Raw genomic sequence first — 6107 nt, 5'->3', positions numbered from 1 at the left:
CTCGAATCGAGGCGGTACTAGCACGAGACCACCGCGGTACTACGGCTGGGGGCTACTAGCGGTACTACCGCTCCCAGGGCGGTACTACCGCTTGTAGCACCCAAGCGGTACTACTGCACCGTCCCGCGGTACTACCGCTGGGACCAGAGGGAGCACACAGTTGGGGCTACCAGCGGTACTACTGCTCTGGGCGGTACTACCGCTTGTAGCACCCAAGCGATACTACTGCTCCGGCCTGCGGTACTACCGCTGGGACCAGAGAGAGCACACTGAGAAGAGAAAAGAGCCCATCATCGAAACGGAAAGGGTCGGATGGAGGGGCAAAGGAAGTGTACGTGATGATTCCGCCCTAGCTTTTCCAAAACGGACCCCCTCTTGATAGTACAGTGATCCCTATGAAACTAGTCCACCAAACTAATCCGAAAGGACTACACCGTCTTCGCTTCAAGCTCCGAGGGGAGGGAATCATCTCGTGCCAAAAGGATGAATCTCTGAAAAACACTCAATGCACACGATTAGTCCGCAAATGCATTGTCATCAATCACCAAAACATCTTAGGGATAAATATGCCCTTACAACATGGAGCTTCAGGGACCCCAGGATATCCAAACGTTCGAGCGCCGCACGGTGGCCGTCCAGCAGGAGTCACCGTCCCGGGCCACTGGGTCGCTACCCTGGCCAGATCCCGCTCCGTGTCGGCCTGTTCAGGCTTCCGTGGCACCCCTCGCCGCGACCGCGGCGCGCCCGTTCCGCCGGCTCACCTCGGCCGAGCTACTCGAGCGTCGCCGCCAAGGGTTGTGCTTCAACTGCGACGAGCCCTACACGCCCGGCCACGCCTGCCCGCGACTCTTCTACCTGGAGGTTGCAGACTACATTCCAAAGGACACCATCGCCGCCGACCTTGCCGCCCCAGCTGTTGCGAAGGTGTTTGACGCTGGTTGATCACCTCAAGGAGTTCAGCAAGCGCTTCCCCACCTTACAGCTCGAGGACGAGCTGTTTGTGCAGGCGGGGAGAAGTGTTATGACCGACATAGGGGCTTAGCCCAGTGGGTTATGGCCCAAGTATCTTAATTAGAGGCTTAGCCCAATTATCTTATCGTATTAGGATCGTTTGCTTAAGAGTCAAGTAAACCTCTCTATATAAGGAGAGGAGATGGAGAGGAGATGTATCAATCTAATCAAGCAAGAAGCAATCATAATTTGCTCGGCTTCCCTTAGGGAGCCGGGAGACCTAAACCCAAGCCGCCTCCTGCCTTCGCCGCCGCTGCTTCCGTCGCAAGGACGACGCCACGCCGGCGGCCGCCGCGCACCAACCCTCGTCCTTCCCCCTCCTTCCCCTACAACCTACGCCCTAGATCCGGTAGGGCCCTAGCTCCTACCAGAGTTACACATCTAAAGTTCAACAGCAGCATGGCAACGGCGGCAAGGTTCAACCACACGTAGCTTTACCATGGAAGGGACTTTAGGCTCAATGTATGTCCTGATAGCCAAGAGTCCTCGTTGAGCTTCCCTGAGAACATCAATGGGCAGTGGGAAGCACTTGCAACGTTTGTTAGCAGGCACAACACCTTGAACGACTCTGATAGGACTCCAGCGTAAGGTATTCAAGTGATGTTATGCTCTCAAGAAAATGGCAAGTAAGCTCAACAAGACTCTTTGCAGATGTGAATCCTAGGATCTTCACTCTCTTCATCTTGTGATGCTGCTGTCCTTTCCTCAGATCTGAGGGATCTGTGAATATGGAGACATGCTCCATTTTCTCCTTGGATACCTAAGATGAGAAAAAGGAGGGGGGGAATTATAGTACTGTTATTGTGTCTCCAAGACCAGTGTCTCCAAGGAGGGGCAAGCTATTAGAATCACAGAAATATGAACATCAACTTACATCCAAGACCAGTGTCTCCAAGGAGGGGCAAGCGCCAAGCAAGGAAACTAGAGAAAAATAATCATAGGAAAAGGTTATTGTGTTAAGACTAATAATTAGCTTCTTGAGGTGGAGAAACTTGCTGCGCGGCACTGGTGTATTGGCCATCTGCATAAAGATGTCAGGTTAATTACTCAAGGTATGACTGCTGTATCATGATATGCATATCACTAAGCTAAAACTTTAGGAGTATACCTCGCTTCTCGAATTTATATTAGCAATTTTGAGGTTTGGCATGCTGGATGGAAGTTCAACACGAGCATAATGAAGTGCACGTCTGAACAACAAGTGTATGTACTCCATTTTCAATGTGTCTCCAAGTGACAGTTGAATGCGTTCTCCGCTGTACAAGAAGCTGGATATATTTGGAGCTTTGTTGTCTATCACTCGCAGATCTTCACAGCCAAAAACCTGTAGGTACCTGAGCCGCCGCAGCATGCAAGGGATCTTCAAGCAAACCATCTCATCACAATGCATGAGAACCAACCGCTCCAAAGCAGAAGAATTGCACAGAAGGCACCCTAACTCATCCCCAGTAAAACGGACAGCATGAAGCCGCACTTTTGTCAAGCTTTTTAACCAAGGAAGTTCAGCTGTGGGTCGAAAGGAGCAACCACAAAGATGGAGATAACGGATTGACTCTCCACTCCCATTAGACAAAAGTGAGCATGGAAAATTGTATTCCCCCATAGACAGTTGAAGTGTAAGTTCCTCAATTCCTGGTGTGACAGCAATCAGAAGCCAACTGTTGACATAACAAGAATCCTTGGCAGTGTAATATTGAATCATGTCAATCGTAAGTTTAAGTTTCTTCACACCAATGCCTGAGTGTTTTTTCAGGATCTGGTCAACCTTGCTACGAAAGTCTCTGGCAATTTCATCATTTACACAAGTCTTTTTATTCATACCCAATGCTGTGCCAGAAAAGGTGAGGTTGGGATGGCACCTCCAGGAACGTAGAAAAGCATGAGAGACACAGGCAGCTTGGGCAGCATCTCGCATTGGCATCAGGGAATGTATGTGACGCCAAATGTCCTGCATGCAAAAAAGCATGGAAGATAAGTTCAGCATCACAACTATAAAGGTAAATGGAAGCATAAAAAAAACTGCCAGTGGCCAGACCTGATTAGACACTACAAGATATATATATACTAAAAAAACCATGTAGATGCCCAAATCAGGCATGTGCCCAACTTAATCGCTTCTTTGCCAACTACGATGGACAGGATGATGTTTACTGTACAACAGCGTGCGATCCAAAAGAACATGCACTTCTGGACAGGGTACCCATAGTGCATCATTTACAAACAGGAGGTCCATGTAATTGTGTAATATTGATCAACTTTGGCAGCGCTAGTGTAAGAAATGTGATATAAACCTTAATAACTGAACTTATAGGATATAATGGATTGAGCAGGTCAGATAAAACAATATCAACCTAGAACTACAAGGGTATATACAGGTCTAAGTTACAATTTTATTGCCTGTAATGGTCTAGCGCCGCAGATAACATGCCACACTTGTTAAGACTTAAGCAAGTGGAAGTGTGGAACTTAATGATGCCACAAAGACACAAGTTATGACCTACCTAGAAAGCAACCATTTGTTTTTAAACTGTAAAATGATTATACTCCCTCTGTCCTGACATACAAAATATCCAAGCGCTCAAAATTTTTGTTCAAAACACACAGGATTCTAGGCGAGCTAAGCCTCCAACTCAGTTTAAAAAGGCAACATTCACATATATAACAAATAATCCAAATATGGTAAGCAGGAAGGGTTAGATGGGACATTTGGTTACCACATAATATGTCCTAGAATTCGAGGTATCCTAGGACAAAGCAAGTAGGGACCTATATAGATAATCCAAATATGGTAAGCAGGAAGGGTTAGATGGGACATTTGGTTACCACATAATATGTCCTAGAATTCGAGGTATCCTAGGACAAAGCAAGTAGGGACCTATATAGATAATGTAAATGGGAAGTGCCCATTGTTGAAGGCAACTTATGAGGCTCCTTTGGAAGACAAAGGATGGTCGCAACATTATTATTATACCTAGGAGCAAATGCTATCTGTTGTTGAAAGTTAATTATGCACTTGGTAAAAAGCAAGGGATTAGGAGCCATCGTGACACATGGTTCACTGGCATTTTACTTGCACTGAGCCTAGAGTTAGCAAAATGTCATAGCGTACCTCTGGAAGGTTTGGCATCTGTATGTCACGCTCACCACCCTGAGAATCATCATCTTGCTGACAGGGCAAGACATTTATTTTGGCCTGTGAAGCAACCAATCCATCTGGAGCACAGCATACATTATTAAAAATAATTCAGAATTTTTTGAGTGAAAAAATAATTCAGAATTTGAGGCACAAAGCAGCATCTAGCAAGCACACCAACACACTTGTCCAACAATACCGAAAACTTAAATTGAGCATGTATATGAGGTTCTTTTTTTTTTCTTCATGCAGAGCCCCCTCGAGTTTCATCATTCTAGTTGAAAGGAAAAGGAACAATCCGGTGCAGGCCTATCAGCCACTGTAGTCACCGCAATGTCTCCGCTCTCACAGGGAGACGCTTGCTCATATCGGATCTTATACTAAAGAAACGAATGAATTCAGTTGAATACACTAGTAGCATTATTTGATCGAGATAGCGTATATTGGTATTCCTCCAGAAATCTTATAAAAAGATGTTTTTTTTTCTGCCATGTGAACATCGCCTTAGCCTACCCAAACATGAAAAGATAGGATTTTTATCAAGAAACCAAGAAGAAGAAAATAGTCAAGCTGAGAAGAGTCGGCTTACTAGTGTCTTGAGCTCGCCGTCGCCGGCAGTCCGGCTGCCGCTCCATTGACTTGTGGTGCATGAGATCCACAAGCCCCATACCTAAATAGATCTCTCTCTCCTTCCTTCCCTCCAGTGGAATTTCAATCTAAATCCAGACCCGCCGCACGGCGGTCTCTTCAAATCCCCTCCAGCCTCCGGCGTCTCCCTTCCCTTCCCTAGTGAAGGGGGACGGTTTATTTGAGGGAGGGGAATAGGGAATCCAGCCAGACTGCAAGAGTTTTATTCGGATTGGGAGGGCAAGTACAAGTACAAATCGAAATCCAATCCCGCCGGCGCCATCCCCTTTCTGAAATTTTCGTCTGGAACGACGAGGAGGGCGGGGTACGGATAGAGGAGGTGGGGGCGAGGAAGAATTCGCATCGGCGCCGCCGCCACCCCACCCCGAGGTCCCCACTCACTACACACCACGCACGTGACTAGCACGTGACACGCAAGCAGGCCCGGCCCAGGAGTCGACCGCATCAAGCTTTGTTTCGCATTTCAGGAGGAGGATAGATGGGCCGGCCTTTTATATCTCCACTTTTTTTTATTTAAAAAAGAAGACGTCCAGTTACAAGCATTCAAACTCAAATCTCCGTCCTAGTATTATATATTAAAAAAATCAAATCCACAGACACTTTTAGTTAAGTGTAGAATAGCATTATTATCTTGTATAGTCCTAAATCAAACTATCTCACGAAAATAAGATAAAAGGCTATCTGGCTATGACATACAGCAGGGGAACTGAAGATTACTACAGTAGTATCTGGGGAGATTGTGCGGTAGCTAATGGTACGAGACTTGACGTTAATATAGTTTTGATGGATTGGTGGGTAAATGGACTATGGTTGTAGCACTGAGGAGACAGCATGACGTCAGAGTTAAAGCGGTAGTACGTTTTCAGGAGCAAAGTTTGATCAGTTTAAAGTTAATTTCGTACACAGAGCTAAATTGATAAACGACCATACTTTGGCCCAAGATCGTAGCTAGGCGGATACAGTAAACATGTCCTTCATACGTACGTCCTCGATCATAATAGCGCATAGTTTTTCACGAAGCCAGCTGCACCTAGCATTACAGGAAACGAACATGTTCATCACATGGCATAGTTTACGCGGAGTTTGAGCGGCCTGGTCATGGCGAATAGCATAGGAGAGGAAAGGTGCCTGGGAATTATACAGGGAACAGGCACCTATTCTAAGTTTATGTAACCACAGAGTGCTGCAACGGAGTTAATTTGGTAGTATAGATAATATTAGGCTGGTCAAATACTTATGATCTGCAACTGTAGTAATTTCAAAAAAATTCCTACGCACACGCAAGATCATGGTGATGCATAGTAACGAGAGGGGA

General features: G+C 46.2%; 1 pseudogene; it reads right to left on the bottom strand.

Moving 5' to 3' along the window:
* Positions 1–1124: 1124 nt before the first annotated feature.
* LOC123098742 (F-box/LRR-repeat protein At3g59190-like) lies at positions 1125–5142 on the bottom strand (annotated as a pseudogene).
* Positions 5143–6107: the final 965 nt, after the last annotated feature.

Source organism: Triticum aestivum, chromosome 4D, assembly GCF_018294505.1.
Source record: "Triticum aestivum cultivar Chinese Spring chromosome 4D, IWGSC CS RefSeq v2.1, whole genome shotgun sequence".
Lineage (NCBI taxonomy): Eukaryota > Viridiplantae > Streptophyta > Magnoliopsida > Poales > Poaceae > Triticum > Triticum aestivum.
The sequence above is the reverse complement of the archived record's forward strand: the minus strand, read 5'-3'. Positions and strand labels throughout refer to the sequence as shown.